A 13,559-nucleotide genomic window follows, 5' to 3' on the forward strand; every position below is an offset into this window, starting at 1 on the left:
TAATTTACTGTGTGATCTTAGGAAAGATGCTGTCCACCTCTGATCTTCTGATTCTTCTTTTATACAATAAGGGTATTGGGTTTATTACCTGGGAATGAGCTTGGGGTTAGTAGAATGTAAATCAAAGGAGCCAAGGGGTTGGTTTTTGCTCACCCCACTAGCTGGGGTGGCATGCGCTCCTTGGTGCTGAGCTCAGGAAAACCCTTGACTTTGGAGCAGTCTGCATCAGGCTTATGAATCTCAATCCCTAAATTATGGGTGACAGTGGCTTCTTAAAGAGGAAATGAATTGTTGCAACACAATCCAGCCATGTTGTATCGATATGATTAGCTAGTTATCCATGGAGTGCAGTAATTTGCTTTGATTTTTAAGTATCCGTTAGCAGCCAAGTCCTAATGAGGCGGCTCTAAATTGATTAGATACTCCAAGATACAGCACGGTTCACAGATTGTTTCAGAAAACTGTCAAGAACCCGAGACTGGCATTTCATTGGATTTAATGATTGCCGGAGAAGGTGTGCATCCCAGCCAGATACAATCACATTTGTCAGCATGATCCTTTTAAGCACAATTCAATTAAAGTGTTATTCTCTAATTTTATTAGAACCAGAGCCCAGAGCTAATGCAGGCTCCTGATATTGCGTCAGGAGGGGAGTGTGCACAATTTAATTTCCCTAATTGGAGTTTAGTGATCTAACATGCTTTTCATATCTTAATTCTTGGGATAATCTCCAGTTTTTGCACCTGCTACAATTCCTTTAATGGAAATGAGGAATCAGATGCAGCGGTTATTCCTGGCATGGAATCACTGGGTCACATCTGCCTCATTGAAGGGAATTTGCACATCTGGATCCTCTGCTTTGACCTGATCCTTTCCCACTTATCTTGGCCTTGACTTTGATAAGGAGCATCTCTAGCCTGCTTATGACCAGCATTTACAACCAGGCTGCCAGCCTCAGAATGAGGCTATGGGAAGAGCATGGGCTGGTTGGAAATCTCAGCTCCAATCATACAGCCATCCATCCACTGATCAATACTTAGCAGGCACCTACTGTGTGCCGGTACTGTGTTAGGTGTTGAACAAATCAGACATGGTCTCTGATATCGGAATTCAGAGCCTGCTGGGGACAGGGTCCAAAAATAGGAATCACCTGAATAACAAAACATTGGCCCTTGTGATAAAAGATGTGAGGGGATAGGACAATATAAAAGAGACATTGTTCTACTCTAGGTTTGGTCATAAGGAGGGCCTTTGAGGATTTCATCCAAGACTCTAAGGAGTTCCTGTGGTCTTGTATGAGGGCCAAGGGAAATGCTTTGAAGCCTCATGCAGGGCTCTCCTTTTGGTTGCAATGTCAACTCCCTGCCCCAGAGAACTCCATTCTCCAGGTCTCGAGAAGTACCCCAATGCAGGAAGAAGCCTGGAACATTTGCGGAGCCAATAGTGGGTCATTTAATTTAAATGAAGTGGAAGGTTCCAAGAATTTAGGTTAGAGAGGATGGAGGCCAGATCCAATAGAACCTTATAGGTCTCAGTTTATGGCTTTTGTCCCCATGCCCCAGTGTGGGCAGTAAATGATGAGGCCACCCACTTACCAGTCAAGGTGAGGTGGAGTATTTTATTACTGACATTGTCTAGAATTGCTAGTGCGTGGTGATAACAAGACTATAAGAAGAGAAAAACAGCAAAAATGTATTGAGCTCTGTGCTCTGCTCTTCTTTGCATTATCATTGGATTCTTTTGATGGCCATAGGAGGGCACTGTGATTGTGTCTTGTCTACAGATGGGAGAACGGGTTCAAGGAGGTAAGTACTTTGTGCAAGGTCACCAGCTAGTGAATAACAGAGGAGTCTGGCGGAGCCTTACCCACTTGATCTCCTGATGTCATACCCTCCCCTCTACCCTGAGCATAGGGCCTGTGAAAAAAGGAAGTTCTGAAGCTTCATCTAGGCCACGTTGGATGTCTAAAGCCCCGTGGACCTCACCTACCTCCCTCCTCAGCTCTAGACTGGCCTAAGCCAGTCTGACTCTGGCCAATATTCAATGGCAAGATGTCCAGGACCTCCCTCATTCCTGACACAATTACTCTTGGGACCTGGCCTCGCCACATCAGCTGGTGTTGGTCTCGCTGAAGAAATATCACCCTCACCATGGTCACAGCTACATGACAAGTAAGGATGCTTCTCACTGATCAGAAATGGCTTCCCATTGTGCTCAGAGTCCAACTTCAAGTTCTTTCTGTGGTCCATAAAGCTCTGGAAAATCTGGCCCCTGCTCAATCTCCAACTCTGTCTCCTAATACTCACCCTCTTCTGTGCTCCAAGTCTTCTTTCTGCTCCTCCCTTTCTTCTCAGTACTTTTGGATTTATTGAACCCTCTATCTAGAACATTCTCCATCTAGATATTCTCCCCACAAATCCTTTTTCAAATCTGAGTTCAGATGTCACCTCTCACACAGGCTTTTCCTGACCAGCCAATCAAAACTATCCCTCCATTCTTGGTCCTATCCATCTATTCTATATTTTCTTACAGCACCTATCACTATCAAAATTATCTGACATATGCATGTTTTTGCTTATTTATTATCTCTCCCTCCTGACTAGAATGTAGTCCCATCAGGGTAGTCCTAGTCTATTTTATTTTATCCAGCACCTACTACACTGCCTGGTGCACAGTAGACGATTAATAAATATTTGTTGAATGGATGTATTAATGGGAAGATGGACAGGAGGGTGGATGGATGAATAGGTAGATGGATGGATGGATCAATGGATAGATGATGGATGGATGATGATTGGAAAGATGAGTGAATATATTGATGGATGTCACAGAAAGAGCAACTAGAACCTTAGACCATCGGGCCTAGAATAATCTTCAGAAAGAAGGTCTAAGCCTCTCATCTTCCAGAAAAATAAGCTGATATCCTAAGATGAGAATAGACTCATCCAAGCCCAGAAACCTGGATTATAGTACTGCCTTTGATTCTGGAAAAGAAAGAAATAGGGGGAAAAAACAGAAATGAAAGAAAGAAGAAAGAAAGAAAGAAAGAAAGAAAGAAGAAAGAAAAGCAAGCAAGTGTGCTGAGTAACTAGAGGAGGTCTAAGTGATAAAGTGGAAAGAGCACTGGATTAGGACTCAAGCATTTTGCCAAATTGAGTCTAATATGTTTTCAGATATCCAGCCTCATATTCCTTAATCAACTGAGTTTTATCCCACATGACCACCCCCCAACCTCGGCTGCTAGGCTAAGAGATCAGCTGATCCATAAGCAGCAACTCCATTGCAACCCTGCCTGAACGCATGAGCTAACCAATCCTAGATCCTTCTTGGGGATCTGACCCAGGAAACACCAGGAGAAGAAAGTGTAGCAGAAACACGGAGTCATGATAAAGAACAAAGTTGCAGACTAGGACCACAAACTTGTTTTATTCAGCCTTCAGAATAAAAGTTGAAAACTTAAATTTGCTGCTGACATGTAAAACTCAGACATCATATAGAAATCCAGATACCTGCCTTTGCTGAAGAGATCAAATCAGGCAAGGCTAGGCCCACATGCCTGTGGGGCAACCATTGGCTGGCACAGAGCAACAACTGCCCTTTGTATCTGTCACTCACAGTACATCGAGGAAAACAAAACCCATTCCAAGAATGCAACAGGATTTAAGGCAGGTCCTTAGCTACAAAGATGTTCAAAGAGCTTAAAAAAAAAAAAAAAAAAATCAATGAGGAGAAGGTGAAGCAATCCTGAGCTAGGAACCAGGACAAAAGGGACAGAGAGGAGGTGATATTACAACAGCTCCAGCATAGACACTGCTGAGAGAGTCTAGAACCATGGGGGGGGCCTGCCCTGCAAGAGTGAGGATTGTGGAGAGAGGGGCCAGCCAGCAGGAGGAGGAGTCACAGATCTAGCACACCTGCTGCCAGAGACACTATCCACAACAGAGAGAGAGAGAGAGAGAAATACCCTGGCTTCTCCCTTCTTCCTGTCCACCCACTCCACTCCACCTCACGTCTCCCACCAGCACCTCCTATTGGCTGAACCAGTAGTTAAAGGATCATGGGAAATGTAGTTTACAGGCATCCACCCTGTGATGCAGCACACAACAGGAAAGGGAAGGGGAATCCATCTGAGAACAAACAGGTGAATGACCTTTCAGATGGCACAGATGCTATCCACTTGCCACCTGGCCCACTGCACCCATTATGTTAACTGCCTGGACCCATGGGCAAGTGCATTTGTGACCCGTGGTGTTGAGAGAGGACCCAAGAGCCAAGCAAGTCTGGACAAGTTGATGTTTTAAGACAGCAAAATTCTGAGAAAGCAGGTATAAGAGTAGAGGAACAAGGTACCTCTTGGGAGGCTGAAGAAGCCAACTGTCAGTGAGGCTTCAAGGGTGGTAGAGCCATATAGACAGGGAACACATGCACTCCTGACTTGAGACTGGAGCCTCTCTTTGATTCGTGCTCTTCCAGAAGCTGGTGGCCTTCTTTCTCTGGTTCTTGCCAGTGTGCCCTCTATGACATGAGGTCCCTAAAATGGCCCTGTTTCTTGCTAGCAGTAGAACCCAAATGGAGGGGATTCCTGGGTTGCTCAGTGGTTTGGTGCCTGACTTCAGCCCAGGGCATGATCCTGGAGTCCCGGGGATCAAGTCCCACATTAGGCTCCTTACATGGAGCCTGTTTCTCCCTCTACCTAGTGTCTCTGCCTCTCTCTCTCTCTCTCTCCTCTGTGTGTGTGTGTGTGTCTCATGAATAAATAATTAAATCTTTAAAAAAAAAAAAAAAAGAGCCCAAATGGAACAGGCAACTTTGAGCTCTGTAGTACTTCCCTCACTGTCAGGACATCTGCTTCCTGATGATCTTATTTGAGTTTTATAATAATATGGGAGATGGGCAAATAGTCATTCCCATTGGACAGATGAGATAACTGAGGCCAAAAGAAAGATTTTATTCAAGGTCACACAGGGAGTCGCTGGCCTAGCCAGGACCTGCCCCCCACCCCCCCGAAGGCCCACTTCTAGGAGTTTCAGCTCCTCATCATCTTGTCCATTGTGTCACTGACGAAGGTGCCCCTCCTAACAACTCAACTCCTTTGAACTCCCAAGGGCAGGCTTTTGCTCTTAACATGCATGAGCTCATGTCAGCTTCCCAACACTCCTGTACCCACGTACTCTCAGTACCTGCCTTGCAGAGGAAGTAAAACTGAGATTCAAGGAGGAAACGTGATCTGCCCGAGGTTTATGGCTTTTTATCAGCAAGTCAACAGGCTTGCTCTCTTTGGGTCCAGGCCAGATGGCACCTCCCATGCCTCACATCATATCCCCAGGTTGAGACATGAGATGGTAGATACTGATGACAACGAGCCCTGACTGTGTACTTGTAATATGTCAGCTACTTTTCTAAGTGTTTTACAAGTATTAACACATGTAATCCTTGCACGAGCCCTATGAGGAAGCTATGACTTGCTGCCATTACAGATGAGGAAACCAAGGCCCAGAGAGGTCAGGCAGTTTGCCTAGGATCACACAGCTGGGAAGCAGTGCGGTCTGGTCCAGAGTCCCTCTGCTTCTCTGTCTCATCCGCTAGACGAAAGCCCCCTTCAGGCCTGGGGGGACTAAGCTGCATAGGAGAACAGCATCTAGGGATGGGGACGGGTATCCAGGGGAGCACTGGCCTCCCCAACTCAGCACAGTACCAGATGAATAGCATGTGGAGCCCAGACCAAGGGCTGGAGGGCACTCCCAGCTGGGATGGCAGGGACCTGAAAATGAGATGCTCTTGTCTGAGCCCCACACCCTCCCCCACCAGGGGCTGGGTTCACTAATGGAAACCCACAGGCTGTGGCCAGTGAAAGATGTTGCTGCTGGGGCAGGTGGGCACCTTGCTCTGCACAGGGGTGATCTCACTGTCAGAAACGATTAGGGGTGAAGTTTGTCTGCTAAGTCAGGCTGGGGGCCGAGGCAGGGGAGCGGGAGAGGGAGGCTATTAAAGCAGAAAGAGAAGCAGACAGAAGATGGGGGGGGGGTGGGAGGAGGCGGAGTGAGATGGGGAGAGAGAGGGGGAAGAGAAGAGAGACATATTGAAGCAATTGGGAGAAAAGCAAAATGAGAGAGCAGGATTGCGAGCAAGCCCTTCTTCGTGTCCCCTCCCCCATGCCTCTCATCCATCCCTCTTTTCCTCCCTTTCCCCCCTTCCAATCCCCCACCCACACCCCAAGTTGGCGACTGTCATCCTATAAATAAAAAACAGAATGAGACTGGCCTTCTGGAGGATGATTGAGGGAAATGATTAAATAATTGTCTTTGCAAGCCCTGGCTGAATAAAATGATTCTTTCCAGCCTGTTCTTCCCCGGGGTGGGGTGGGGGGGAAGGAGGCTGGGGTGGTGGGGGAAGGGCAAGGGAACCAGGTCACATGCCTGCTGGTGGAATTACCTCTCAGACTCTCTCATGGGTGCTGAAGATTCATTTCATCTCATCATCATGTCTGACTGTCCTGGCCAGGTAAGTGCTCACGACAGTGAAAAATGATCTGTGGCTCTGGAAAGGGCACCGGAGAAATAAAGGCAGGCCTCCAGCCTCCATCCCGGAGTGGGAACCCAGAAGCCAGCACCTGGGGTGACAAGGGAGACCAGAAGAGTCCCCTGAGACCCCCCAGATTCCTCAGCCCCGCGTTCCACGTCTTTAGGGCAGGAACCTCTGCTACTCTTCTAGGCCCCAGGGAGAGAGAGGGTCACCCCCAATTATGTCCCTGCTCCAACCGAGCAAGGGTTATGATGCTCCCTGACTTTCATTTGATCAAAAAGATGAACTTGTCCCCCCCCCCCCCCCCCCAAGAGAGTAACTTCAATAACACACTTTCCTCCACAACTTGAAATCCTAGCTCTGGAGCTTCTGGTTAGAACTCCCAGCTACAGGTGACCAGCTCCCACGAAAAGTCTCTGTAACTGGTGGGATTTCTTTTTGTTTCTGTATTTGATAGCGACAGTGCTAATGGCTCGTCACACTGCGCCCCTGGCACCACTTGGCTATGTCTCCTTCCTTCCTGCCTCCCACCCCCTCCCTTATTTCAACAAGCATTGGCTGGCACCTGCTCTGGTGCCCAACCCTGTTCCAAGCTCTGAGAATATATAGCAGTGAAGAAGACAAACGAGGGGCACCTGGGGGGCTCAGGGGGTTAAGTGTCCGACTCGTGGTTTCAGCTCATGTCACGATCTCAGGGTTGCGAGATGAGCCCCAGGTCGGGCTCCCCACGTAGCACAGAGCCTGCTTGCGGTTCTCTCCCTCTCTGTCCCCCTCTCCCTCTCCCCCTCCTCCATTCGAGCTCTCTTTCTCTCTCAAATAAATAAATACATAAAATCTATTTTTTTAAAAAAAGAAGTCAAACGAGGTCCCTGCCTTCATGTAATTTACATTCTACAAGAGATTACAGCCCATCGATAAATCCACAGACAACAACACTCTAGTGTTCAGTGCTACTTTTTTCTTTAAAAGGGGGGTCCTGGGTGGGGCAGGGAGGGATGGGGTGGGCGGGGGCGCTAGGAGGCCAGGCAGCAGGGAAGGCTCTCTGAGGGGGTCTGTGAGCAAGTGGAAGGGTGGTCGGAGGTGAGGTGGGCGTGGGAGGATGCGGGTGGGTCCGTGTGGGGCCGACTGAGCGCTGGCTGAGATGGGGGCCATCTGGCTGCGGGCCTGGAGGGGGACACAGAGGCCATGGCCCCATGAGAGGAGCGCCAGCGGGTGGCGGGGGACATGGGGCTGTGTTGGGAAGCTAGAGCTGGCCGGATTTGCCTAGACATTGGAGAAAGAGTGGAATTATCTTTGGTTGCTGGCTGGGTGAAGGGAAGCCGAGGATGCCGTCCCCCACCTTCCGCGGCCCCCACCGACCTCGACCTTCCTGCCTGAGCTCCCTGGTGGCCGGTGGAGGAGAAGGCCCTCCTCGCAGAACAGTTACTCTTGCCACCCCTGGCGGAGGCCCCTCTGCGGTGTTACAGCCCCCTTTTTGCACAGGGAAAAAAAAAAATATGCCTCGATTTCCATTGATCCATCCTGAATCAATGCTTTTAAAAAATCTCACGCACATTTGGCTTAAGAGCCAAAGCATACATTTTATGTTTTGACATGGTGTCATCGATCGGAGGCCGCGCGTGTGCCCCACCTGCTGGAGCCCCCGCCCACCCTGGCGGCTGGCCTGGTCGCAGTGCGTCCTTAATGGCCTTGCCCCCGCCTGCACCCTCCACGCCTCCCCTGGCCCTCAGCACGGGGCCCTTTCTCAGGTTTTTTGAAAGGATCGATATGGTGCTGGGGCCCCCCGCTGCTGCCTGTCACTCACTCTCCACCATGCTATAAATTATGTATCTGCCTCTCTCTCTGGCTCCGGCTAATTTCTATTGCATTCGGCCGTGGCCCCGCGATGCTTGACTCTTCTCGGCCTCGGAAGCAGGGGTGCAGTTGAACTTCAGCGGGGACGCGGGGCAGGGCAGCGGGCTTAGGGAGAAGGGTGGTAATGGGGGAGAAGGAGGCAGCAGCTGGAGGTGGGAATGGAGTGGGGGGTGGGCTGGCACTCGGGGCAACTGAGCGGCTTCCTCGGTGGTCCTGGGACATTTTCAGGGGGCAGGGGGCCATCAGGGCCCATCTCCCCCACCTAGGACGGAGGAACATAATTCTGGGGCAGAAGGAAGAGATTCAAGGTGGCATAAAATGGATCTTCTGCCTCGGTTTTTATGCCAACAGGGAATTTTGCCAAGACCGGAGCAAGCCATCGGTAGTGAAGACAGTGGGCACAGCACCCGCTTGCTGGGGAGTGGGCTGTCCTGGCTCCGGAGGCTCCAGAGCACCCACCCAGAATGCTGCGTGGTGTGTTCCAAGAGCAGTGGGCTGGAAGGCAGGAGCTCCCCTATTTGCTGTATGACAAAGAGACAAGCCAGTTCCCTTTCTGCAAAGGCATAGGCAGGAGACCAAAGAAGCTGGTGTTTGTGGACAGCTGGCAATTAGTAGACACTTACTAAGTACTATCTCAGGTCAGCTTCACAACAGCCTGGGGACAGTCCCAACGCCTATTCACAGATGAGCAAACTGCAATCTGAGAGGTTTAGCCAGTTGCCCACGATCACACAGCTAGAATTGAGAGTTAAACCAGCACTATCCAGCTCCGAAGACCTGCTCTCTAGTCACTCTGCCCTGCTCCTCTTGAGGTTCCCGAGGCCCCTTCCTGGTCTCTTCCTCTCTGGTTCTCTGAGAATCTGTTCCAGTGGGCTTTGCACTCTTGCTTCCCCTGCCCTCGGAGCCTTTCCCGGCTACAGTCCTGGCACCTTCTCCCCCTCTCCTCAATCTGCATAATCACCATGCCCTCCTCTATGTTGACCTGACAAAGGTGCCCAGTAGGTTCCTATGTTTTCCCCACCTAAGCGAATTTTTGCAATGAGATATAGATGAAGATTTGAGCCAGAAATCCAGGTTATATCATCTCTGCTTTGCAAGTTTCACCTAGAGCAAATCCTTTCCTCCATTTGACCTTATTTTTCTCATCTGTGAAATGAGTATAAGGTAATGCTCATTTTATGTGCCTCATAACAGACCCAAGGAGGAGGGAGAGAAATGGGGTAATTCTTCAAGATCAAAATAGGTAACCAGTGAGGAAAGATTTTGAATCTCTGAAACATTGTACACAGGAAAGATTACTACAAATCTTTGTGCAAACACAGAGGTGTTTGTTTTTTTTAATTATTTATTGGGGCACCTGGGTGGCTCAGTGGTTGAGCATCAGCCTTTGGCTCGGGTCATGATCCCAGGGTCCTGGGATCGAGTTCCGCATCGGGCTCCCCACAGGGAACCTGATTTTCACTCTGCATATGTCTCTGCCTCTCATGAATAAATAAATAAAATATTTTTTAAATAAAGATATATTTATTCATTTTAGAAAGAGAGCATGAGCAGAAGAAGTAGAGGGAGAGGGAGAGAGAATCTCAAGCAGATTCCACATTGAGCATGGAGCCCAACTTGAGCATCGATCTCACAATCCTGAGATCAGAGCCTGAGCAGAAATCAAGTGTCAGGCAACTAACTGGCTGAGCTGCCCAGGTGCCCCACAAACACAGACTGTTTTACTCTGCACTCCAGGGAGTAAGACTCTGATGCTCTGGGTAATACTAAAGGGGAAACTGGGAAGATAATCTAGCTCTGCTAGGTGATAATGACTTCTGTCTACTGGTCTTGGGGTTTCACTAAGGCCTGGGGTGGATTTTGAACAAGGAACAATGTTTCCAAATTGAGAACGATCACAGTCCCTGACCCCTGTTCCACTGATGTGAGTGGATCTCTAACCGACAGAGCCCCCAGGTCTACAAAGCTCAGAGCTCAGAGCATCCACTCCTGCCTCCCAGGGAGGAAGGGTCTCCAGCCCTGAGCTGAGAACCAAGCAGAGAGACCTATTACTTTGAAATTCACTCATATAGGCACTCATTTATGAGTAAGTCAGTATCTGTAAAGCACTTGGCACAGTGCCTGGCACACAGTAGGTGCTCTATAAGTGCCCATCTTCATCATTCATTCATCATTTTACTCATTCGCTCCTCAATCACAGCACTGGTTTGTTTGCACCACACCAGGGGTGACACTTGTACGTATCAGGGGCCTTGCTCAGTCCCTTTCTGAAGCCAGACCCTGGACCAGGGCCTTTGGGCTGCACCCATGAATAAGAGAGCACCCCACCCAAGGAGCTCAGTCTGTAGCAGAGGAGATGGAGATGTCTATAAATATCAGTACCTCCAGGGTAAGGTAGAAAGCAAGAAATAGCCTTTACAAGAACCGAGGAGGAGGCAAGGGGCAGGTAGGGATCTCAGTAACCTTCAGGACGGGCTGTCAGGGACACACCAGAGGTGGAAAAATCTAGTAGCGCCTGCCCCACCTGCAGGGGGCAGCAGTGACCCATCTCCAATGTTTTTTGTTCAGGAACAGTAAGGCCAGGATTGCCAGGTCTTCAGACTTTTTTTTAGAGAAGCTGGAAATCCAAATTTTGTTGCAATATTTTCCAATTTTTAAAAATATAAAGCGGGATGCTTGGGTGGCTCAGCGGTTGAGTGTCTGCCTTTGGTCCAGGGCGTGATCCTGGGATCCAGGACCGAGTCCCTCATCTGGCTCCCTGCATGGAGCCTGCTTCTCCCTCTGCCTATGTCTGTGCCCCTCTCTGTGTCTCTCATAAATAAATAAAAAATCTTTTAAAAATGTTTTAAATATATATATATATAAGGGCACCTGCGTGGCTCAGTCAATTAAGCATCTGCCTTCAGCTCAGATCATGATCTCGGGGTCCTGGGAATGAGGCCTACATCAGGGCTCCCTGCTCCGTGGAGAGTCTGCTTCTCCCTCCGCCCCTCACCCCACTTGAGCTTCTCTCAAATAAATTTTTTAAAAAGCAAATATAGGGGATCCCTGGATGGCTCAATGGTTTGGCACCTGCCTTTGGCCCAGGGCGTGGTCCTGGAGACCCAGGATCGAGTCCCACGTCGGGCTCCCTGCATGGAGCCTGCTTCTTCCTCTGCCTGTGTCTCTGCCTCTCTCTCTCTCTGTCTCTCCTGAATAAATAAATAAAATCTTTAATTACAAAAAAAAGCAAATATATAATGCAAATCAAACAAAAGGGCCACCGATTTGCAAGTCTGGTTTGAGCTTTACAAGAAATCAATGCTTTCCCAGGGAAGGCTTCGTGGTGGTGTTTCAACCTGACCTTGAGGACTTGTTGATTCTGACAAATGGGGCAGGAAGACAGGATTAATAGGGACCTTAGAGAGAGAATCCAGTTCATCAACTTCATTTCTCAGATTAGAAAACAGAGGTCCCAGGGACTGGTTCCACTTGGTTGCTAGTTAATAGGGAATGTGAAAATGAGGACAACTTTTGAAGCATAGATGGGAGACAAATTGTAGAGGGCCTTGAATGCCAGCCTAAGGAACCTGGATCCAAAACATTATGCCTGAGAGCTAACCCTTCGGTCACTTACCATGGGCCAGGCTCCACGCACCATCTCATTTAATCTCCCCAGTGCAACTACTGTCATCCCCATTTTACAGATGAGCAAACTGAGGCTTCGAGTGTTTGAGAATCATACCAAGTCCTCACAGCCGGCCAACAGCAGAGCAGGGGCTCAGATCCAGGCCTTTCGACTCCCAGAGTCTGTGTTCCCCACTACCATGTGACACAGCGAGAGAAGAGTAGAGCAGTGGATTTCCAAGAGATGTGCCACTGCCTACACATACTTTTAAATCCTCTCACTCATATACTCCCAGGGCCCTGTTTTGTTTTATTGACTTGAAGATTAGGTTTCCACATTTCTTGAGAACTCTCTCCCCTCCCCTTTTTAAACACAGCTGTCTTGGAGGGTGGGGAGGAGGAGTGTTTTAAACAGGAGTTGTTCAACTAATTGCCAATTATCTCTGAATAGGGTATGGTTTCCAACAGCTGTAAGGGATTTTGGTCCCCATCCATTGCCTACTGTTGCTGGTACTTGGAGTGTGTTGAGATATTCTTGGCCTCTTGCTTCAAAGAGACGAACCAGTGCCTCAAACCTCCCCCCACCCCCCATTCCTGCAGACTCTCTCAGCCCTCTTTTGTACTGGCTGGCTGGCTTAGGAGGCACTGGCTGTTTCTGGCTATAAGAAGATGGGCAGAGACTCTCTTTCTTTCTCTGAGCATGAGTGGCTTGGTACTTATGGGGGCCAAATTCTCCCTGGGGTCTTAATACCTGTGCTGTCACTTCCCAGTCTGTTCTAGCATCTCCCTAAATGTGCAAAGGGTTCTTGCTCAAATATGACACCAGACTTCACCTCCTTCCTGCTCAATCCAGGAGAAAGCTCCAAAGAAAACCCTCTAATACAAAATGCCAGAAGACCCCAATGCAGATGGGTGATGTTAATTGTCCCTTCTGGCTCTGTCTGCTGGATTCCTGGGAACAGGCCGAGGGGCAAACCTTTGTAAATGTTAATCTCCTTATGCTTAAGATATCACACTAGCTTTGATGTTTGCAAACATGTTGACTCCTATCTTGGTTGAGGGTGTGTGGCCCAGACAGGCCAAATGCCGGTTTTGTCTTTCGTCTTCCTCCAGGAGGGTTCAGTGATAATATGTTCACCTCCAGCTGAAGTATGAAAAAGCCTCTCTTCAAAGCCAGGTTGGGGTGAGGGGTGGGCAAGATGCAGTGATGCTTGGGGCCACTACACCCTCATCCCCAGAAACCAAACTCAAGTTGAGTCATTGTCTCACCCAAGACCCATTGGAGTCAAGTAGATGACCCTGTCCATTATAAACTCCCGCTGATGTAGGAAGGAGGAAAAAAGGATGGGTTTAAAAAAAAATCCATTCATATTTTTATAGTTAGAGTCGTGCTAGTCCTGCAACAAATCAAACCAAGAGTGTATAATGGCTCAAATACAACGGAAGTTTATTTTTGCCCGATGTCAAGTCCAAAATGGATGCTCCTGATTGGAGGTGGCCTTCCTCCAAGAGATGATTCAGGAATCCACATATTCATTGTCTTGAGGTTCTTTTATTTTCCTGCATGCTGTCCAAGG

The sequence above is a fragment of the Canis lupus genome, chromosome 2 (genome assembly GCF_003254725.2).
Source record: "Canis lupus dingo isolate Sandy chromosome 2, ASM325472v2, whole genome shotgun sequence".
NCBI classification, from domain to species: domain Eukaryota; kingdom Metazoa; phylum Chordata; class Mammalia; order Carnivora; family Canidae; genus Canis; species Canis lupus.